General features: G+C 42.2%; 1 protein-coding gene across 1 annotated transcript in view; it reads right to left on the bottom strand.

The window, feature by feature from the left end:
* Positions 1-16,246, bottom strand: part of LOC104567771 (polycomb group RING finger protein 3) — a 69,546-nt gene extending 53,300 nt beyond the window's left edge. The window contains exons 1-2 of the mRNA XM_088532770.1: positions 16,159-16,246; positions 5,125-5,167 (exon numbers count right to left, since the gene is read on the bottom strand). The gene's annotated coding sequence lies outside the window, so the exon portion shown is untranslated. The remainder of the gene's footprint in view (positions 1-5,124; positions 5,168-16,158) is intronic.
* Positions 16,247-24,768: the final 8,522 nt, after the last annotated feature.

Here is a 24,768-nt window from a genome sequence, read left to right as displayed (position 1 = left end):
CCTACTGTAGTAGAGAAACACTGCCAAACAAGGCATCATATTATGTACCACTAAAAAAAAAAAAAAGTCTCTAACTTGTAGGAGTTCAGATAGGACAAAATATAATAAGATGTGAAATAACTATAAAGAAGATAAAATGCTGAAAAATAGACAGCCTAATTAAAGCAAATTTTGTCAGAGAAACAGAGGATAACAAAGATAATATATACAACTAGACAAACATCCATTGAATGAATGAGAAATAAAAAACAGATAATTTTTGGTAAAGGAAAAATATACATCCAGTAGAATCCCCTGATTACACCTTAAGCAGTAAACAAACCTGATGATGGTTTTATAGAACTTTTAAGAAGCCAAACAGAAAACTCAGTAAATATTTAAGGAATGAACACTGGAAACTATTAGCAGGAAGGAGAGGTACAGAAGCAACTTCTTCCAGGACATTAGTCACTTCAACTTCAAAATAAGATGCAAGCCACAATAAGAGATTTCCCTAGAAGGTCTGACCCATACTGCCAACATGCAGCTATTAAAACCACAGAACAAACAACATGTGCAGAGGTCCTGACATATAGCCTTCAGCACAAGATGAATCTCTGACAGGCAATCCATTTTTTAAGGTCCATATGTAAGTTGGCAACATCAGATTTCAGTTTAGCTTTCATCTTGCAGGCTTGAGCCATACATGACTCAAGTTATGGGTTATCCTTTGCTCACAGAAGAGTCAAAGAATTTGGATGCATCAACATTTTTCAAAATAGTTAAACCATAACAGTGAAATGCCTTAAAATGCTGTATTAGAAGCAATGACAGATATACTTGTAACTAGAAAGGCAGGAAGAAGCTTGTAGCAAAATTTACATTACAAAGAGTTTGGTTAGACTAGAAATGTTGACTGACCTAGATTCTGGAGACAGACTGTGCTTCCCAACATATATATTTTTTAAGCCTGCAGAGGAAACATCGATTTAGCACTCAAAAATACTCTTCAATTATCTTTAAAGTAACATGTGAAACAGGAAGTTCTAAGCCAACCATGAGGCAATTCCCATTTGAGTTGAGATGTTTTGTTTAGAGAGGAAAAGAGAAGCCAATTATTAAAAAAAAAGAGATACATAGATACATAAAGAAGAAATGAGAGGACTCAAATTACCACCTTATATGAGAAGTTAAAGATAAGAATAGCAAACAATTTTAAAAATCCTTACGAAAAATGTAATTAGTAATTTCTCAGATCTGTTCTGTATCGCATAAGAGGAAAGTACATATTGCAAACCAAATTAGATCATCTCCCATTAACCATTCTTTCACCCTAACTAATGCATTTATGAAACTTAAATGGTCATGCTTCAAGATATAAAGCTATCATTGACAATACTTAGGAAGAAACTCTGTATGAGTAAATGTCTAACATGCAATTTCTTACACATTGTTATCTGGCATCTGTTAACAGCTATCACCTCAGACAGGGCACTGGGTTAATTGAACAACAGGTCTGTTCCGGTGAGAAAGTTCAAGTGTTCTATGATCTAATGTCCAACAAAAGTTCAAATAAACATCTAAAAACAAACCAGATTTTATAAAATCGCTACCAATGTATTTTCCTGTAACTATGCATAAACAGAGAAATACATTGTTGTAAGGAAAAATCTTTTGAATTATGCCTAATTAAAAATTATAAGCAACCTAGCACATACAAAAATACAAAGCTATTAAGGTTGAACTATTTTGACAGCACCTCATCATAAAGACATGCTAAAAATAAATCCTAAAAACACTAGTGTTAATCTTAATTTCACTTATACTGTTATGAATATACTCCCAGACTTCTTGTATTGATGTTTAATGAAAGCTATTTCTGTTACCAATACTGAATTCAATATTTATTGAAGTCTAAGATTTTAATGAGTCTAAGTAAGTAGTTTACAAATTCCAGCTGAAATATTACTTAGTTTTGGGATTATCAATTTATGAACAAAAACAAAACAAACAAACAAAAACCCACAGTTAATCCTTTTTCTACTGATGGGTTCCTATAAAAGCATCAAGACAGATGTTCCAACAGTTTCAATACCCTTTAAAAGGTTTCAGCAACCTCTTTTAGTGTCTAGATAAGAGTCTCAAAATCTTAAATTAACCCAGCATTAACGTCTATCAGAAAGAGTGGAATAAAAGCATGTTTTCCTGAAGCTAGATTTCTCTGGATAATTCCTCTTGAAGTAACATTCTTCTGCTCAGGCTACTGACACTTTCTGCACAGACAATTAACATGACAGATAGATAAGAAACAGCATTGTACAGCAAGCTTATACAAGGTCCAAAACAAAGTTGACTATAAAGACTGATATTAGCCAGATTGGTAACCCTATTCTCTAGGCAAATCCAAGCTTTCCTCAACTCTTACCATACAATCTTTCAAAAAAGGGGACAAGATAGAAGGTAATTCCCCCCTACACCTCCTATTTTGGAATTCAGGCAATAAGCTCTGTAAAAATCCCATCTTCCTGCCTCTTAATCAGCAAGCACCTTGTTCTAAAAGAAGCCAAGTGTGAATCCAGAAACTTTTCCAGAGCAAGCAATACAACCTAATTTTGAAATTAAAAAGAAAAAAAGAACTACCTCTGAATAGTAAATATATATTTATAGTATTCATAAACTGTAAGGTGGCTTGCAACATTCAAACATAACTTATTACACTATCCAATAGTTCAAACAAGAATTATAACTGAGGGAAGTCCTATGGCCTGTGTTAAACAAGAGAGAGAATTTGAACATATTATGGTGCCCATGTAAAGCTCAGTCTATTTAAAATTGCAAAACAAATGAAATCATATGCTTTTTTCCGTATTAAGAAGGGAATCAAATACCTCATGCGCTAGTCTATTTAAGTGATATGAAAGCCTATTTTCTTACCCTTTGGACTATTCTCAAGCTGCACTGAGTACTTGAAGAAAACAGTATCTGATCATAATTGCATAGAAATCAACTCTACTTAATTAAGATAGCACAATCAGAACATTTAAAACATGGTTGTTTTAAGAAGACAACTAGCATAAAAAGATTAGAGGTTAAAGCCAGATACTGTAGCTTTAAGTTACAACAAGGAGAGAGTATAAATTAACCTTTTCAAAGCATCACCGAGGTTGAAGTCTTCTTGCATCAAACTGCTATTTTTAATTTTTTTAAAAAATCACATATCCAAATTCAGGCTTCTGGATTAGACACTGATTTATAAACTCACTAAACTGCACTGGAGTTAATATGGCAAACACACACCTATATATTAACCAAAGATGGTTTTAGCTTGGTTTCCTTTAGTAACAATGCTTACATGACCAGTCAGTGCGTTCTCAAGATGCATGCCCAAGAATTTCTGAATCTTTCACACAATTGCAGCCAAGTTCAGAGGAAGAAATCTCAAAGATAAGTAAGATTATTATGTTTGAGGTAATTATGTTCTTAAATAAAAGCAGACAACCAAGGAGGAGAGTCCAGGATTTGAACATTTGCACTTCATCCTCAGATTTCAAATGTCTGTTTTCCACAACTGAATACAATAAACTTTCAGCTGCCACGAAACCTCTATCCAAAATATTTGTTTTCTAGTGATTAGCAGATAAGAACAGAAAAATTTTAGTTTAGCATAGCTTGTTTAAAAATTCAGTCATAGCCAATTAAGACAAATCTGTAGGATACAAAGGTATATTAGCTTTGCTACTCAGTTACGTGTTTAAATAACCTACTACAGCAGAAACTCTTAAACTGAGAAGTACTCTACATAACTGTCTGAAATTATTTATCTACTAAGTAATGACATTTGATCAGAAAAATATTACTGTTAACCCAGACAGTAAGCGAGCACCAGAGTCATAACATGATCCCCTATCCTCAAATCCGTTACTGGAAGTACAGGAAGCTACTCTCCACTCTAATTGCATGGTTTTTAAATGACAAAGCCTTTTTCAGATAGAGGGTACCTCTTAAAATTAATCTGAGTCTCAGTTAGTGAAAAAGAAAGCAGGAAACTAGAAATGTGAGAAGTCAGCCCTTTGCAGGGTAGAGCACTCTTTAGGACTCTCACAAACAGAGCATAGAAGCCAGTGACACCAGAAGTTCAGTGAAGTGCCACTTAATGCAAGAGAGAAGTACTATTTTTTTTTTGTCACTAGGAACTATTCTTTAGTCAAAAACAAAAACAAACAAACAAAAAAAACACCAGTGTGACTGCCTTAAAAATAGGAGACCTAAAGTTTCAGCAACCTGAATCAGTTCTGAAGAAAAGGAAAAGTTTTCTTATTAAAAAATAGAATAAGAGCACTAAAAAGATTAGGTGAGATCTAGATTTCTGCAAGAATGAGAAACAAAAACTATTTTTCTAGAATCTATTCCAAATTGTAAGAAAGGGAACAGCTTCCCTACAATTTCTTGAATGAATCCTGAAACTGACAGGGAGAGAAATAGCAAATTTAATTTTTAGAGACTGCTTTTGCTAGCATCTGTAAAGCAGTGAATTATTCCGAAACAACATATCAACACTGGAGAAGAAAAGAGGAAGACCACTGAACAGATAGCATATAAAAGCAAAACAAAATACAATCAGATCCAAATATCCAACCAATATGCCAAAATGATTGTTTAGACAGATATTAGTATTTCTTCATTTTGGTTCCATAAAATGTCATGTTATATTACACTGATGTTTGGAACAGTATCAGTGCCTGACTATCTGACAGCCCAAGTGTTCTGCCAAGGGAGCAAGGGAGTAGGGGAAGCTACAAAGGTATTTGGAGTATACTCCCAACTTAAAGAAAATCCACATCTTGAGAAGGTGGAAGGAGGTAGCTGTGTGTCAGGTAGTCAAGTATGCTATACTTTCTCTATTAAGGTAACGTCCTGTTAAAACTATCAACTAGAAGGGTAAGGAGTATGTTATAGACCTCCTCAGTAGTGTCACTGAGGAGACAGGTTTGAAGAAGCTTTCAGAGATTTCAATACTGAAAACTCATTAGAGTAGACTCAAAGAAAAAGAGGACAAGCAGAGACCCACCCTGCACCCGCCAATGGAGTGACTTTACCATTAGTGTATATGCTGGTCAGGAATATTTTGGGCTACATCAGGCATACCTCTTAAAACTGCATTTCTTTTCAGAGTCTGCCATCCAGAGACCTGGAAAAAAAAAACAGAAAAATATTCTGAAAGTTAACATCTAAAACTCCTTAAAATCTAGCCACCACATAGAAATCAACCTACTAAGCTCTCCTAACACTACCTACATTTATTAATTCAAGACAATTCAAAAGAAAAAGAAACATTCATTTTTGATAAAGAAAAAAGGGAAAACCTGTAAGAATTAGAAGAAAAGGGAACTTGAGGAAAGACCAATGTAACATCCTTCTACGAAAGGACACACTTACTACAGAAAAGGAAAAAGACTCAAAAATTCAAGTAGTTCTGGTACCATATGGTGGAAAAAGACTTCAAAAAATCAATTATCGGCACAAATGAGAATGCCAGAAGAAATAGCTCACTTGAACCATGAGCTATGGACTATATAGATAAATAACTAGTCTCTTAAAAAGAAGATTTGGGATTGAAAATTCACAGCAAACAGTATTATTCTCAAAATATATTTAAAAGTATCTGCTCTCCATTTCACTGAGTTTGCAAAATATTTTCAGAAGGAAATCTGTCATATCTCCAAAATATTTGCATATTTTTCAACCTAAAAGAAAAAAATATTTTTCCATCACTTTACAGCAAAAGAAAAATCACATGAACATTTTAGCTTGATAAAGGAAGGCAATTCACAAAGGAAATAGCCAGTTGTTATAAAGACAAATAATGAATACTACTTCTTTAACTTGCTCCTTCAAAATCAAAGGAATAGCCTGCAATTATTAATTTGGCTGCTACACTGAGGAAATTATAAACACTATGGTACAATGAAACTTCACGACAGGACTAGGCAAGAACCAGAATGAAATGCAACTGAACAATCTCTCAGTAACTCCTTAAGGTAGTGCTTTTATTGTATTCAGAGAAAAAATAACATTGCAACACTGAAAGCAAAGAGGAGTGCCATTAAATGCCCTTGAGTTGGTGTCAACAACAACAACCTTCACATAGAGAACAGAAAATACCCCAGTTATGCCCAGTGCCATGCCACTCACACCAGCCTAACTCCAGAGACAGAGAAGGATGCCCAAAGCCTGGAGAGGGAGAACAGCAAAATATGAGAAATACCAAAGGCCCACATAGTCAAGTTAGAGCCGCCCCAGCTAGAAAGAGAGGCACATTGGGAGTCCAACTCAAATGCCTCTATGTAAATGCACACAGCATGGGGAATAAACAAGGGGAAGTGGAGATGGATGTGCGATTGCAGGGCCATGATCTCATGGTAATTACTGAGACATGGTGGGACAGCTCTCATGACTGCAATGTGGCCATGGATGGCTTTAGGCTTTTCAGGAAAGACAGGCCAGGAAGGTGAGGTGGCGGAGTTGCTCTTTACGTGAGAGAGCAACTGGAATGTATGGAGCTCAGCATCGGGGAGGATGAAGCGCAGGTCAAGAGCCTGTGGATGAGGATTAAAGGGCAGGCCAGCAGGGCTGACACTGTCGTGGGAGTTTATTACAGGCCTCCTGACCAGGAAGAGGAAGTGGATGAGGCCTTTTACAGGCAGCTGCAGGAAGCCTAACAATCACAGGCCCTGATCCTTATGGGGGAATTCAACCACCCCAATGTCTGCTGGGATAATCACACAGCTAGGAACAAACAGTCCAGGAGGTTCCTGCAGAACATTGCAGACAACTTCTTGATGCAGGTGGTTGATGAGCCAACAAGGGGAGGGGCAGTGCTAGACCTTGTACTAACAAACAGAGATGGTCTGGTTGGAAATGTGAAGGTTGGGGGCAGTCTTGGCTGCAGTGATCATGAGATGTTGGAATTCACAATCCTGTGAGGAGGAAGCTGGACAAGAAGTCAGATTGGAACTCTGGATTTCAAGAGAACTAACTCTGACCTCTTCAGGGAGCTCCTTGGAGGAATCCCCTGGGCCAGGGCCCTAGAAGGAAAGGGGGTCCAGGAGAGTTGGCTAAAATTCAAGCACCACTTCCTCTGAGCTCAGGATCAGTGCATCCCTATGAGATGGGGGGCAGGAGACCTGCGTGGATGGGCAAGGAGTTCTTGGGAAAACTTAAACAGAAGAACAAAGCATACATAATGTGGAAGAAGGGCCAGACCACATGGGAAGAATATAGGAAAACTGTCAGAGAATGCAGGGATGCAACGAGGAAGGCCAAGGCCCATCTGGAATTAGAGTTAGCGAGAGATGCCAGGGACAACAGGAAGGGCCTCTACAAATACATCATCAGCAAGAGGAAGACTAGGAAAAACATGGGTCTGCTGCTGAATGGGGAGGGTGCCTTGGTGAAGGAGAATGCAGAAAAGGCAGAGTTACTAAATGCCTTCTTTGCTCCAGTCTTTATTGCTAAGGCTAGTCCCCATGAACTACAGAGCCTGGAGACAAGAGAGAGAAGCGGGAGAGAGGAAGACTTTCCGCTGGTCGAGGAGGATTGGGTTAGGGATTATTTAGGCAAACTGGACACCCATATATCTATGGGCCCGGATGAGATGCACCCAAAAGTGCTGAGGGAACTTGCGAGGGTTATTGCTCAGCCACTCTCCATCATCTTTCAGAGGTCATGGAGAGCAGGGGAGGTGCCGGAGGAGTGGAAGAAAGCCTACGTCACTCCAGTCTTAAAAAAGGGTGAGAGGGAGGACCCAGAAAACTACAGACTGGTCAGCCTCACCTCCGTGCCTGGAACGCTGATGGAGCAGCTCATCCATGAGGCCATCTCTAGGCACGTCAAGGAAAAGAACCTGATCAGGAGTAGTCAGCATGGTTTCACCAAAGGGAAGTCATGTTTGACCAACCTGACAGCCTTCCATGATGGGATGACTGGCTGGATGGATGATGGGAGAGCCATGGATGTTGTCTATCTTGACTTCAGCAAGGCTTCCGACACAGTCTCCCATAACATCCTCATAGGGAAGCTCAGGAAGTGTGGGTTAGATGAGTGGACAGTGGGCTGGATTGAGAACTAGTTGGAGGGCAGAGCTCAGAGTGTCATGATAAATGGGGCCGAGTCTGGTTGGAGGCCTGTGGCCAGTGGTGTCCCCCAGGGGTCATTATTGGGCCCAGTACTGTTCAGCTTGTTCATCAATGACCTGGATGAGGGGGCAGAGTGCACCCTCAGCAAGTTTGTGGATGATACAAAGCAGGGCAGAGTGGCTAATACTCCAGAAAGCTGTGCTGCCATTCAGAGGAACCTAGACAGGTTGGAGAGTTGGGCAGAAAGGAACCTCATGAGGTTCAACTTGGGCAAATGCAGGGTCCTGCACCTGGGGAGGAATAACCTCAGGCACTAGTACAGATTAGGGGTTGACCTGCTGGAAAGCAGCTCCGTGAAGAGGGATTTGGGAGTTTTGATTGATAAGTTAACCATGAGCCAGCAATGTGCCCTCATGGCTAAGAAGGCCAATGCGATCCTGGCCTGCATCAGGAGCAGTGTTGCCAGCAGGCAGAGGGAGGGGATCCTCCCCCTCTACTCAACTCTGGTTGCCTCTGGTGAGGCAGCACCTGGATTGTTGTGTGCAATCCTGGGCTCCCCAGTACAAGAGGGACGTGGAGCTTCTAGAGAGGGTCCAGCATAGAGTGACAAAGATGATTAAGGGAGCATCTATCTTATGAGGGGATCTTATCAACATGTACAAATACCTGAGGGGAGGATGTAAAGAGGATGGGGCCAAACTCTTCTCAGTGGTGGCCAGTGGCAGGACAAGGGGTAATGGATACAAATTCAAACACAGGAAGGTCCATCTCCATATGAGGAAGAACTTCTCTACTGTGAGGGTGACAGAGCCCTGGAACAGGCTGCCCAGAGAGGTTGTGGAGTCTCCTTCTCTGGAGATCTTCAAAACCTGCCTGGATGTAACCCTGTGCCACGTGCTCTAGGTGTCCCTGCTTGAGCAGGGGGGTTGGACTAGATGATCTCTAGAGATCCCTTCCAACCTCAACCATTCTGTGATTCTGTTAAACAGATACGATAGAGCAGCATGCTTTTGGGACTGTTTCCAAGTCTATATGTAACTATGCATTTGATTCAAAAGAAACCACTTACCTCCTTTTTTAAACAGTACTGCCATTTCTCCAGAAAATAATAATAAAATATACAGTATAAAGTGACTTCCTGAGCTGAAATAATAAACGAACTCCATCACAAAATTCAGAAATGAATATAAGATAAAGTTACCTAAATTATACTGTTTTTTTTCCTATTAAAAAAAGTAAAATATTTTCCTTCGACAGCAATTCCTTTAATCTTAGGTAGTGTTACAATAGTCCTTAAAGTCTAAGGTAAGAAAATTTCTGTAGCTATAGTGCCATCTACCTATCAGACAACATGATACTGTACTATATAAACACTAGTTAAAGCCAAATAAGTCATTATGTTTGCTTTGCTGCTACTTTTATATATGTGTGTGTGTATGTATATATAAATTTTAATTGCTGTGACCAACCAATAACAGCTACAGTATAGGAAGGCTCAGAGGAGATGGGCAAAAGGTGAGATGCCCCTGAAGTTCAGGAATCATGTAGGATGCAACTCACTAATCACAGCTGTTGCACAGAGAAGTGACCTTATCTCAACACACAGGACACCAGAGGATGGCCTTCCTGACAGATAAGCAGCTGTAACTGTTGAGTGGATTGATGTAAACATTCCTTCTTGAGTTGATCAGAACAATGTGAATGTCTCCCTGAGATTAGTCAGACCAGCATGAGTGAAGTGTATACGTGGCTCAGCCCAACATAGGGGATAAAACCTGAACAACAAACAAGGGAATATTGAAGGGAGCAATGGGCTTGAGCTGGCTTCAACCTGCATGTTCCTTCCCAGTAACTGGGGGTGCCCACCTTCACAACGGTGAGCATATCATTGGAGCAATCCTAGCAGTTTCACCTACTAAACCCAGATCTTGCATTGCAGTCTGCTCCATATCATACTAGCAGATTCAGTTGCAAGAATGAGGCCATAACCTATTATGAGAGAATTGCTCGAGAAAGGGGAACTTAGAGAAAAACTAGGGCTTAACAGAAGTTATGGCATTACAGAGGCTTGCTTGAGGTGAGACAGTTACCACTTCCAGGATGGTTAGTATGTGTGGAATCTACTTCTCCACGATTCCCTTGGCAACACAATCTGCCCTCCTAGCACACATTAATAAGAGTAAATGAAGAGGGGAACAGAATGGAGACACCATGACCAAACTTTGTTGGATTCCCTGTGGAGGGGATAATCTGATGGTGCTGTGCAGACGATGAGTGAATGGAGGGTGGAGCGGAGTGAAGACACAGCGGCCAAACTCTGTTGTACTCCCTGCAGAGGTGGCAACCTGGTCGTACCATGCAGCTGATAAGCCACATAGTAGGATAAGATGTCTGGTGCTGGGCCAACAATGGTGGCAGATCAGTCCCTTCTGATGGACTTTGCTCAAATTTCTCCTCATTCTAATCTCATTATAATACCAATACATAACCCCAACCCAAAAGTTCTCCCTCTCCAAGGTTACAACCACTTCTCACTGAGCATGCTCTCTAGATTTTCAAGAGACTTTTTAAACCAATCAATAATGAAAGTAAGTATGACTAGAGCCACTCAAGCTCCACCTAAATGTAAAAAAATATATATAAAAGGTGAACTAAGCAGGGATGTAGGGGGAAGAAGGAACAGGGAAAGGAGGAAGAGGAACTAAGGAAGAAGGAAGAGGAGAGAGGGAAGACTCCATTGTAACTTCTGGATCAGTCGACAGGCTGAACCCCTTTCTTCCCCTCCGGTCAGGACACTGCCTGAGGAGACTCCTCAAGACTGAGAGCCCTCTTCCTATTTTCTGGGTGAGTGATGATTGTGCATTTGTACACTAGGCACTAGCTAAGAACCCCACACTGTAGTAGAGGATTTCCTGTACTGACATCTGCAACCTTTCTCTAAATGTTGCATTTGAATAAATTGTGCTATTCGTGAACTTGACTACTTGTTTTGAAGGCGATCTGATGAAACAGATGACAGACTGTTCGCGAACCCGATACTGCCAGAGTCGGGCCTATAGCTGATCATACTATTTGTGAACTCAATTCGCTGTTTGGAAGGCGATCGGACCTACAGTTGACAGACTGTGAATCCGGTACTGCCAGAGTCGAACTTATAGTTACCATAGTATTTGGTATCCCTATTAAGAGATGAGTCCAGCTGCCCCCAGTCCCTCTAACCTTTGAGGATCTGCTGGAACGCAAGGGGATTCATCTCTTACCAAATTTGCCCCCCCCCCCATCAAACCACAACACCTGTTCACACCAAGTAAACAAAAGAAGAATCAAACCTATCTTCTAAATCCATTAGCTTCCAATCAGTTGATCCTCTAGTTCAAATAAGCAGATATTGATCCCTCCTAAACTGAACACAATATAGATCAGCTCAGGTTCTGGCAGGTCAGCCCAAGCATGGCAACCATATAAATACAGCTAAGATGATTGTTTATTTAGAGAGCCAAAGCACCCCTAGATCAGCTCTTTTTACATATGGTTAAGCCAAGATTAATAAGTCCTCCTGGAACTGTAAGTCCTAGGAGCATGGCACAGGGACAGACAATATGGGAGCCACTCTAGTCTAGAAACAACAGTATTACTAGAGTTCTTCCAGAACTTTACTGAGAGTTACCTCAATAAAGTCTTTCTGAGTTATTTTTCTTTGCACTAAGCTTGGCTAGCAGCAACACATGGTACCACAATCATTGAAGAAGAGGTGGTGCTCCTTACCACTTGAACAGCAGTTTTGGGGTGGATGGGGGTGGTATCCTCACCAGCTAAAAAGTATTGGAGCAGCTCAGCTGCCACTGACAGAGAACATCCACTACAAAACACATACTGGAGTCTATTCTCATTATTTCTTACAGTTCATTTCTATTAACGTTTTCATATAACCAATTCAAGAAATCAAGTTGATCTCCCATTATCTTGGAGCCCCAAAAATAAAAAATCTCTAAAGCTTCCCTTTTTATAGCATATAAAGATATTTTTAACATATATACTCTAATTCAGATCATAATTGCAAATGTCAAAGTTGAATACAAGCTCCATTTCACTCTCTGATGCTAATAGGTATAAACACAGAAAGACTTAACACTGAGTTAGAACATAATAAGCTGGTGAAGTTTGCCTCTGCGGACTCATACCTGCTTGTCCCAGGCAAAGAAAAAAGATACAAATGGAAAAACAAAGTGGGGAAACTCACCTTCCCTATAGCTGTTTTTGAAAGAGCAATACACCCCCATCATCACCACCATCACCACCTCCACCTCAGGATCAGGGAACAAAGTAGGTTTCCCTTTTTCCTGACTAAGTGAAGAGTCCCTGAAACACAGAAATGCTGTGCTGAGAATCTGCACTGTGCTAGGAATCTGCACTGTGCTGAGAATCTGCACCACCTGCGCCTTGCTGATAATGTACTGAGGAGCGTTAGTGAGTTGTCCTTGGCCGGCTGGGAATGGGGAGCTATGTGGGAAAGAGTAGTTAGCCGTTTCGGGTAAACAACTTTGCAGAGCTGGGAAAGAGCCTATGCGGCCGGGACATAGCAACCTCCCTAGCAACCAATCGTAGCTAACCTGGATATCCCTCAGATGCTTGTAGGTATAAATATATGCGCGCTTCCGCTAATAAACGGAGCAAGATCTAAACTCATATTGGGATTGTGTCTTGTAATCCGGCTCGGCTCCCGTAAAGGCCTGTGCAGTTGTCCTGCGCCTGGTTCCAACATCTGGCACCCGAACAGGGACCCAACGGCAGGGTCGTCGGGACCTGGCGGCAGGAAGGTGCTGTGGCAGGTCGGAGATCCTGGATAGCCACGGCTGACGGGGAAAGATCCGCGGGCGGAAGATCCCGGGTCGCCACGGCTTGACGGAGGATCACGGAAAATCCAGGGTCACTACGGCGTGACGGAGGATTGAGGAGCTGGGAAGCGGCGTCCGGTGTGAGGTACCCACACCGCCGGGACCGGGTGCTAGGCACGGGGTCCAAGGGCGGGGGCGGTTGAGCCGTCGGGGCCCCTCCGCGAAGACCGCCTTAACCATGGACTGGGAGGCAGCAACACAGCTGCTATTGCATATTCTCGCCAAGCGAGAGGCGGCTGTGAATATGAAGAAACTCTATGAGTTGTTACGATGGGCACAAGAGATGGGACATCTGCAAACTCTGGAACTTATGATTAGTGCCACTGAGTGGCAGGAGATAGGGGACTCTCTCTGCGATGCCACCATTGGGGGTAGTAAAACGGCTAAGGACTTGGGTTGTACGTGGCGAGAAGTAATGATAGCGAAGGTCCTCCTCACTCCCGCGCCATATCTGTTATGGGAACGGGAGTGGGAGAAACAAATCCAAAAGGTGGTGAACGCACGTAACATCTCGGGAGATCTGTTGTGTGGTGTGACTGTGCGGATGCTTATGGGACGGGATCTCTATGGTGACCCCACGACTCAGCTAACCTACTCGATGCCCATGCATAGTGCTTCGCGGAAGCAGGCACTGTTTTTAGTGCCGTCAGAACGAAAGGCCCCATCATTTACGATGGCGAAGCAGGGATTGCAGAAGTCCTATGGAAATTTGGTGAATAGGCTCGTGCAATCCCTGGAGCAAGCTACTGATGAACAGGCCCTCTGCAAGCTTTTGATCTGGTGCAGAGAGAATGGGTTCAAAGCCGAGCCCCACCTAGTATTCAAATCCGATGTGAAAGCCAAAAGCAAAGCGGCTCTGGTGAGGCTGCACCTGTAATATTATATGCACCTGTAATATTATATGCACCTGCTCTGGTGAGGCTGCACCTGTAATATTATATGCAGTTCTGGGCTGAAGAGGGACCTGGAACTTCTAGAGAGGGTCCAGCGTAGAGTGACAAAGACGATTAAGGGACTGGAGCATCTATCTTATGTGGAAATACTAAGCTAGCTGTGCCTGTTTAGCCTAGAGAAGAGAATCCTGAGCAGGGATCTGATCGATATTTACCTGATCTATCAGATCTATCTATCTATCTATCAGATAGATCTATTGATCTATCTGATCAATAAGTACCTGAGGGGAGAATGTAGGGAGGATGGGGCCAAACTCTTCTCGGTGGTGGCCAGTGATCAGACAAGGGGTAATGGGTACAAATTGAAACACAGGAAGGTCCATCTCCATGTGAGGAAGAACTTCTTTACTGTGAGGGTGACAGAGCCCTGGAACAGGCTGCCCAGAGAGGTTGTGGAGTCTCCTTCTCTGGAGATCTTCAAAACCTGCCTGGATGTAACCCTGTGCCACGTGCTCTAGGTGTCCCTGCTTGAGCAGGGGGGTTGGACTAGATGATCTCCAGGGGTCCCTTCCAACCTCAAAAATTCTGTGATTCTCTAATAGAGGAGCATGGACTTGAAGAGGCACCTGCTGCAACAGAATCTATGCCTTTAGCAAAATATGGATTAATTTATGTTATGGCTGAAGAAACTGAACTAAAGTCTTATCACCAGAGCATGGTGAAAATGTCACAGTACAAACCTATAATCAATGATTTTTTTTTTTAGGGAGCATTAAATATCTCCCCTTACTTTGAGAGGATATAGTTATGCTGCAGTTTCGATGGAAGGACAGAGTGGCATCCATCTTGAGAGGGAAGCAAACAAAAAAAGTAAGACTGGTCCTATATCACCATATGGTTCCTGCTCTGAATGCAGGAAAATAATGATGCATTATGAAAGCTACGAGTGAAGTACGCTTCCTTTTTTATCTAGATACTAACCCTTAACACAAGCATGTTCTGGTCCAAGTAAGTGCTAGTATTTTAACATGGATTTTATTTTATTTTATTTTATTTTATTTTATTTTATTTTATTTTATTTTAGGGAGTACTCATACTGCAAGGATTGCTCTTAGTAACTTGATAAATTGTCAAACTGTAGTTCTCATCTGTACCGAATGCTTTTTTTAATGCAAGACATTACCCTTATCAGATACGAGTCCAGAACAGGAGTGAACACCTGCAAGAATTACAAACCACTGCAAAGTTCATCTGATCTCTTCTGAAGCGATAAGTTAAAATATTTGCTAAAATATAGAACATGTATTTATTATAGGGTTTTGTCTTTTTTTTAATTAAAGCATGTACAATAACCCTAGAGAGAGCCTGAGAAACCTACACCTACACTATGTTTATGAAATATATAGATAGCAAAGCAAATTGCCAGCAAATAGATACAGACTTCAGTTGCAGATCAGAGGAGAGAGACAAGCACACACACACACAAGCAGTCTAACCCTATTTGTAAGAGCTTAGATCCAGGGTAGCACAGGAGATCCACTAAGGAAATCCAGAGCAAGATTTGTTAGATATTTAGCAACATCCCCTTAATATTGACAGTTTATTCCAATTAAAAAACATATTTATGAAATCTAGAAGTCCTCAAACTACACTAATGTTTAAAAATCCATTTTAACCTACTTTATCACAAAGACTAAATATCCACCACTCAAAAACATAATAGAAAAACTAACAAATCCATTCAAATGTAGTCATGGAGAGATACTTAAAGGCAGAAATCAGTCACGGACATCCCTTATACTTTGGGAAGAGAGGGAGAAATGCAGGAAGAACACAGTTTCTCAAAGTTTATGAATACTATTACCCATTTTAAGGAAATATGGCACTTTGACTAAAGAGTCTTCACTTATGAGCATAACTGAGACTGGCCTTCTTTGCTACCAGAAAAGTTGGATTTAAACTGGCCAACTATTAAGCACCAATGATTATTTATTATTACTGAGCTCAAACAATGCATCTAATTTATTAAATATGTGTTTTCTGTACAGTAGCCTAACTCCAATAAGCCTAAGAGCTTGAATAAGCCTACAAAAAGGTTCTCTAATATTCGGGTTTCCATCTACTTCATTTCCATCCTCATTTTAAGACCTTCATAATCACTATTCCAAGATGCAGGATTCCAATTTTTTTCTTGCTAAAGGTGGAAAAAAGTATACTACCAGCTCTACATGATACACACCATCAGAATATACTTACCTCTTCATAAAGGGACTAGAAAGTGAGTATGTCTTTGCACATTCATAGCACCTAGAGGAAGCAAGTGACAATGGACAGAGATTTTTTTAAAAAATACATACATAAACCATGTACCTGCTATCTATTATATTTAAACATTTTAACACAAAATGATTTTGGATACATTTCACAGTTCCTTAGTGAAAAAAAGAACTTTTCTAGAATATAATCTTATGCGACTCAGGCAGGTTCATAACATAGGTACAGCCTACTGGCATCAAGAACACTTTTCCTATAACTTGCTTCTTGAAAATATTTTAATAGTAATGCAATTAAGAGAGAGGATGAGAAGACAAGGACATCTGGAAGAGGACTTTATTCAAAGCTTTAAACCTCAATATTTTTCATGCTGAAACATTTCATAAATAAGTTCTCCATAAAATAACCAAGTTTGTTTTAAGCACAAGTTTCACTAATTAAGCAAAATATTGAAAACGACCTCATCTCCAACAAGTCTATTTGAAATAATCACAACCTAACCAAATCACTGGGCCATCTTTGTGATCATCAAGCTGAAGAAGAAAGGAGACTTAGGGCATTACAAGGGCATTAAACTAATACAGGTGGGAATGCCTAAGGCTGTGATTACCTAGGGTTGTGATGGCAAACCAACTCCTTACTTATGGGGCCTGGACAAACAAGTAATAGCAAAGGAAAAGGGGTGAAGGAAAGTGTGTGGTAGTGGAGTATCAGTCTTGTCCACACTCACTTTTTCTAACACTAATGATATGTCTTCTTTAATTGCTCTCCCCCCCCAACCTTTCTCCCTAGAAACAAGACTTGGGAACAGGCATTCTCTCTCCAGTACAGCTAATAAAAGGAGCTAGCTATATGTTCCCCTTGTAATACACTGGAGCTGGCATAATAAGCAACAGATTACAGCTCTTATAGCTACTAGAGAAGAGGTAAACATGATTCATAGAAATCCATCCCATTACCCCAAGAATAAGGTGAAGAGTATTAACACATTCAGGGGCAGAAGAACCAGCTTGAGAAGCTTTTCTAACCTTGCAACTAGAAAACTCTCCACCATTTACAGCTTGAGTATGGATTATGAGAGTGCCCAAATACATCATAAGTCACAATTTATTATTAGGAAAGACTTTAAATACCATTGGGGGAAAATATTCCTTTGGAATCCGATCAGCTCGGGTACAAGCACTCATAATGGTGAGAATTGTGGACGCTCCCATTGTATGACAGCCCCCCTCCCCCCCAAGCCTATCACATCAGAGCAGTACCAGCTGCCTTGGGGGGAGCATGCTGAAACCTTCCTGACCATTAAACAGTTGTGCGAAGCAGGGGTTATCTGGCAGATGCATTTGCCTTTTAATAGCCCTATTTGGCCTGTAAAGAAAGTGAATGGTGTGTGCCCATAGATTACTGGCTTTTGAAGAGTCACCCCTCCCAGGGCTGCTGTTGCTTCAATATTGTCACTCTGTTAGAGTGGTTAGAGGCTAAGGCAAGCACCTGGCATGCTGTTATTGACTTGGCAAATGCCACCTTTAGTACCCCTATTGCTAGAGAGTCACAGGAACAGCTTGCCTTTTCCTGGGAAGGTCATTAGTATATGTTTACTGTGCTGCTTCAGGGATAGCTGCGCCGCCTCATGAATTGTCATGGAACTGTGGCTCAGCACTTGGAGAAGTGCAATCTGTCCCCAAAGTGTAAGCTGTTCCATTACATTGATGACATTCTGTTGACTGGACCTACTGAACAGGATGTTGGAGAGACACAGAGTAGTGTTATTGACACTACGAATGGTTGGGAAATTTATTTGCAGAAAGTACAAGGGCCAGCAACTGAAGTAAAGTCTTTAGGCATCATCTGGCAAGGACCCTGACAGATCATGCCTAAAGCTGCAAAACAGATATTTCATAGCCCCCCAAAAAAGCTGATATGCAGCACTTTGTGGGACTGCTAGAGTACTGGTGCCAGTTTATTCCCCACGCAGCACAGATTTTAGGACCCCTGTATAATGTAGCAAAAAAGAAGAATCAGTTTGTAGGGGGGAAGAGACGAACAGCTCATGAACAGGCTAAATGTCATATCTCCCATTTTGTTAATTTAGGTCCCAGGCAACCTTCTGAACTGAAAGTCCTAGTATCAGTTGACAATATAGCACATTGGAGTTTGTGGCAAAGAGGCCAAGGGAGACAAATCCCCACTAGGCTTCTGGTTACACCCTCTCCCTCCCTCCACACAGAACTATATGCCTTTTTAAAATTAGTTACTGGCTGCATATTGGGCTTTGGTAGAAACCAAAGAAGCACCTAAGGGAGAGTGTTACTCTAATTGTTGGCTTGCCTATATTGCAATGGGTTTTATCTAACAATACGAACTACAGAATCAGAAGAGCATAATAATACATCATTGTAAAATGGAAATGGTATATTTCCATGTGGGCAAAACCAGGTTCCCTCAGGAAGTCCCACTGTGTGAACATCTCACCCCTGCACAGAGACAATATGCCTGGTTCACAGATGGATCAATGAAATATGTTAAGGGGGAGAGGTGGTAGAAAGCTGCTGCCTTTAATCCCACTAAATAAATCTCTTAGACCCAGCAATGCAAGGCAAGTGGCAGTCAGTATGCAAAGCTAATGGCCGTTTTCATGATATTAGAGGAGACCCCCCCCCCCCAACTCCAAATTTGTACATAGTGATTCTTGGGCAGTGTATAAAGGGTTACCCATGTAGATTAGTAAGTAGCAAGCAGACAGCTAGACAATACATGGGAAAACACTGTGGAGTCAGGACTTATGAGAGCAGTTAGCCAAGAGATGTGTGAATTCAAATTTGTGGGTTAGACATGTCGATGCTCATTTCACCCAGGGTTTGGGGTAAGAGAGGGAGCACATTACCATAGCAGATTGGTTAGCCCAAATTAATAGTATTACCCCATTTCTTGATACTCTGTCTCCTGATGAGGAAGCTTTCACTAAATGGGCCCATGAGAAGTTCCGATAACTGGATGTTGATGGCATGTATAAATGGGCTTGAAGCTAGAGCATTTTGTGTGCCTGGAAAGCCATTCAGGAAAAAGTACAGCAGCACACAGTTTGTAAAATAGTTAAAGCTAAAAAGCTACCAGAGCAGCCTTATGGACAGATTCACGGGGGCCCTGTTCCTAGTCATACTAGGCAAATGAATTATACTGCACCTTTACCAAAAGCACAGGGATTACAGTACACATTAGTAAAGTTGGACACACATACCAATTACGTTGCTGTGTCCCCAACTGCACATGGCAGCCAGAAAGGGACACTGAAAGGTCTGCAATTACTTAGCCAGTATATAGGCCCACCTGTCTGTATCCAGTCAGACAATGGGCCTCATTTTACAGGCCAAATGGACCAATGGTGGGCTGCTGAGATTTCACGTTCATATCAGTGAATATGAAGTGCCAGATGTTGTTTTCCTCCAGCCACACTAAAGCTCCTCCTTGTTTATATCACACAGGCAACTGGATTGTTCGGTAAAATTTGGATATCATCATCATATGGGACATGGTACTAGGGGTAGAACCCAGAGGGGCATCTTTAGTGGTCTTAGCTCTAGTGCCACTGCTATTCTACACCTATTCTGGCAACCAATATTTGTTTTATTTGTCACTACACTTGTATTATTAATTATAGCAATCATGTTGTATGTAGGAATCTTTCTAGTAGCTTAAAAGCTTACTGATGTAATCTGTGAATTAAAATATCATTAGGAAAGGTTAACTGTATGTGGATCAAGGGGTAGAGTGGAGTGATCCTAACCAAAAGCCCATCGTACAGTGAGGAGTTAGGGATCCACATAACAATTAACCTGAGAAGACATAAGCTTGTGCTGTGCTATGCTGGCCTTCAGGCCTGTGCTGTGCTGCATATAACCCTTGGCCCCAGAGTAAACTTGGCTGTTAAATTAAAAAAAAAAAAAAAAAAAACACCACATCTGCAGGCACCTCCCACTTGGCACTGCTGACTACACCGCCTGTGTGTCCTGGACTTTATCTCAAAGTGAAGCAACAGGTTCTCATGTGAATATCCCTTTTTGACAACTGAAATGATTAACAGAATTATTATTTTATAGGATTTTCTTAGAAGAAAACCCCATAAAATAAAGATTAAGATATCAGCAGAAACCCTCTACAGACAGTATCTACACCACGTGCCATGTCCTGATTGGAGGTTGGACAAGAAGCAATGAGTACAAACTGAAATACAGGAATGTCTGCCTGAATACGAGAAAAATTTTTTTTGCTTTGAGGGTGACAGTACTGGAACAGGTTGCCTAGAGAGGTTGTGGAGCCTCCATCCTTGGAGATATTCAAAAGCCATCAGGACAGGATCCTGGGCAATCTACTCTAGTTGACCCTGCTTGAGCAGGGGGGTTGGACTAGATGATCTCCAGAAGTCCCTTCCAACCTCAACTGTTCTGTGATGCTACATGTGGGTGTGTGCATGTTTTTATGTATCAGCAAGTGGAGTCAGACCATGGGTCATAGGGCCCTGCCTGTCTGTGGTGCCAGCAACTGGAATGAGCAAGGGTAAGTCAGCATACGATCGCTAGCGAATATCAATCTGAACTAACTGACAAGTAAGGTAGGTAGCTTGGGAGCAAGGTAGGTGCGTATGTATCAGAGTGAGACAATTGGAGTAGTTGGCTAGTGGAGGGACCAGAAGGTCCAGGTCAAATGCCAGAGAGACCATAATGTTTATGGGTTGACTGAGATAGGCATTTGCATGTGTGCCCGTGCATGTCTGTGTAAGAGGCAACAGGAGAGAGCAAGGAACTGGGACCAGCTACTGAATGGACTGTGTCTCTAAGCTCACTTAATGAAGGGAGCCACACTGTATGTCTGGACAAGTAAGCGGGTAGCTGGCATCAGAGGGCTGCAAGCCCCAGAGGCTTGCTGGTACCTGGGCATGCAAAGGAGGATAAACAATATCCAGGGGCCAGATACTGAATGGACTGCATACCTAAGGCCAGCAACTGGAGGATGGGGTGTACATATACATGTATGGGGGAGGAGAGGAGTCATGTGTGTGTCTCGGGAATCACAAAATCACAGAGCAGTTGGAGTTTGAAGGGACTGCTGAAGATTATCTGGTCCAACCCCTTTGCTCAAACAAGGTATAGATAGAGTAGGCTGACCAGGACCATGTCCAGTCAGGGTTTAAATATTACCAAGGATGGCGATTCCACAACCTCTGTTGGCAATGGATTCCTAGGTTCAACCACCTTTACAGTGAAAAAGTGTTTTCATACGTTCATATGGAATGATGGAACCTCCTGTATTTCAGTTTGCCCATCACCTCTTCTCCTATCACTGGGCATCACTGAAGTCTGGTTCTGTCCTCTTTACAATCTCTCATCAGGTATTTAAAAATATTGATAAAATCCCCCTTCGGCCTTCTCTTCTGCACGCTAAACAGTGCCAGCTCTCTCAGCCTCTCCTCATATGGGAGATATTCCAGGTCCTTCATCATCTTTGCATTTCTTGGCTGGACTTGCTCCACCAGAACTGGACACAGTACTGTGGGTATGGCCTCACTGCTGCTGAGTAGAGGGGAAGGATCACCTCCCTTGATCTTCTATCAGCATTCTTCCTACTGCAGCACAGGATGCAATTGGCCTTCTTTGCCACAAGGGTACATTGCTGGCCAATGTTCAATTTGTTGTCCACCAGAACACCCAAGTTCTTTTTGCAAAGTTGCTTTCGAGCAGGTCATCTCCTACCCTGGTGCATGGAACTATTCTTCCCCAGGTATTTAGTATTTCCCTTTGTTGAACTTCACAAGGTTCCCCTCTGTCCACTTCTCCAGCCTGTCAAGGTCCCTCTGAATGGCAGTACAACCCTCTGGTGTATAGAATCATAATCATTTGGAAAGACCTTCAAGATAAAATCCAACTGTTAAAAAAAAAAAAAAAAAAGGTATCACTCCACTCCTCAGTTTTGTATCATCAGCAAATTTGCTCAGGATGTACTCTGTCCCTTCACCCAGGTCATTAATATATTAATACAAATTATTGTTTAATACAAAAAATATTTCTACAAATTTCAAAATTTCTACAAGAAGAGGAGGGCCAAGGAGAATCTCCATTCTTTATTGGATGCAACTGGGAACATTGACACCAAGGATGAGGATAAGGCTGAGGTACTTAATGCCTTCTTTGCCTCAGTCTTTAAAATTAAGATCAGTTATGCTCAAGGTACTTGGCTCCCTGAGCTGGAAGACACCCATAGAGTGCAGACGAAAACTCCCCATAATACAGGAGGAAACAGTCAGTGACCTGCAATTCCACTCAGACACTCACAGTCTATGTGGCCAGATGGGATATACCCAAGGGTGCTGAGGGAGCTGGCAGAAGTGCTTCAAAATTCTCACGATAAGACAGCTTTGTCCTTTGACATGCTAGGAAAATTGTTTAGAGAGCACCCAGCAGGTAAATTTCTGCTTTGAAGATACATTTTTAAAAGACTATTCCCCGTCACCCACGCACACACACAAATACATGCACACCCTACTCATGAGTGCTTGGGTGTTTTTTTGCAGACACTTATAGTTATTTTTACTTTTCTATCTCAGCTTTGAAAGATCTTGATTTTAGAATCAGCAAGGGTATGGACACATGAGTAAATGTGAGATCATGTGTCTGGACATCAGCTGAAGTGCACTAGATGATCATGCACATGATCTTGGCCTACTTCCACGGCAAGATGACATGCACTGAAAGGGTAAGTCTCCATGAAAGTAAAAACAAGGATGAGGATAAGGCTGAGGTACTTAATGCCTTCTTTGCCTCAGTCTTTAACATTCAGATCAGTTATCCTCAAGGTACTTGGCCCCCAGAGCTGGAAGACACCTATGGAGAGCAAAATAAACCCCCCATAATCCATGAGGAAATGGTCAATGACCTGCTACTCCACTTGGACACCCACAAGTCTATGGGGCCAGATGAGATCCACCAGAGGGTGCTGAGGGAGCTGGCAGAAGTGCTCGCCAAGCCACTCTCCATTATCTATCAGCGGTCCTGATCAACATGGGAGGTCCCAGACAACTGGTGACTTGCCAGTGTAACACCCATCTACAAGAAGTGTCAGATGGAGGATCCGGGGAACTACAGGCTTGTCAGCCTGACCTCGATATCAGGGAAAGTTATGGAGCAGATTATCTTGAAGGTGAACACACAGCATGTGCAGGACAAGCAGAGGATCAGGCCCAGCCAATATGGGTTCATGAAAGGTAGGTCCTGCCTCACCAACCTGATCTCCTTCTATGACCAGATGACCCGCCTAGTGGATGAGGGAAAGGCTGTGGACGTGGTCTACTTAGACTTCAATAAGGCCTTTGACACCATCTCCCACTGCCTTCTCCTGGAGAAGCTGGCAGCTCATGGCTTAGACAGGTGTACGCTTCACTGGGTGAGAAACTGACTGGATGGCCGTGCCCAGAGACTGGTGGTGAATGGTGTTAAATGTAGCTGGTGACTGGTCACGAGTGGTGTTCCCCAGGGGTCAATGTTGGGGCTGGTCCTCTTTAAAATCTTTATCAACAATCTGGATGAGGGGATTGAGGGCCCCCTCGGCAAATTTGTAGACGACATCAAGCTGGGAGGAAGAGTTGATCACCTTGAGGGTAGGAAGGTTCTACAGAGGGCTCTGGACAGGCTGGATCAATGGGCTTAGATCAACTGTATGAGGTTCAGCAAGGCTAAGTGCCGGGTCCTGCACTTCGATCACAACAACTCCATGCAGTGCTGCAGGCTTGGGGCAGATTGGCTGGAGAGGTCCAGAAAAGGATCTGAGAGTGTTTGTTGACAGCCGGCTCAACATGAGCCAGCAGTGTGTCCAGGTAGCCAAGAAGGCCAACAGCCTCCTGGCTTGTATCAGGAACAATGTAGCCAGCAGGACCAGGCAAGTGATTTTCCCTCTGTACTTGGCGCTGGTGAGGCTGCACCTCAAATACTGTGTTCTGTTTTGGGCCCCTCATTACAAGAAAGACATGGAGGTGCTGGAGTGTGTCCAGAGAACAACAACAAAGCTGGTGAAGGGTCTGGAGCACAGACCTTATGAGGAGCGGCTGAGGGAGCTGGGGTTATTTAGTCTGGAGAAGAGGAGGCTCAGGAGAGACCTTATTGCTCTCCACAACTACCTGAAAGGAGGTTGTAGTGAGGTGGGGGTCAATCTCTTCTCCAGAATAACTACGGATAGGACAAGAGGAAATAGCCTCAAGTTGTGCCAGGAGATGTTCAGGTTAGATATTAGGAAAAATTCCTACACAGAAAGAGTAGTCAAGCATTGGAACAGGCTGCCCAAGGAAGTGGTGGAGTCACCATCTCTGATAGTGTTCAATAAACATGTAGATCAGGCACTTAGGGACATGATTTAAAAGGTATGGTGTTGAAGGGCTTATGGTTGGACTGGATGATCTCAAAGGTGTTTTCTAACCATAATGATTCTATGATTAAAGAAGTTAAACAGCATTGACCCCACTATCAACCCCTGGGGGACACCACTAGGGAGTGGCTTACAGCTCAACACTTCCACCCATCACAACCCTCTGAGTCTTGTGATTCACAG

Source organism: Tinamus guttatus, unplaced genomic scaffold (genome assembly GCF_059628265.1).
Source record: "Tinamus guttatus ecotype Peru unplaced genomic scaffold, ASM5962826v1 Tinamus_guttatus_pri_ptg000471l, whole genome shotgun sequence".
NCBI classification, from domain to species: domain Eukaryota; kingdom Metazoa; phylum Chordata; class Aves; order Tinamiformes; family Tinamidae; genus Tinamus; species Tinamus guttatus.
This window is presented reverse-complemented; position numbering and strand designations above follow the sequence as displayed.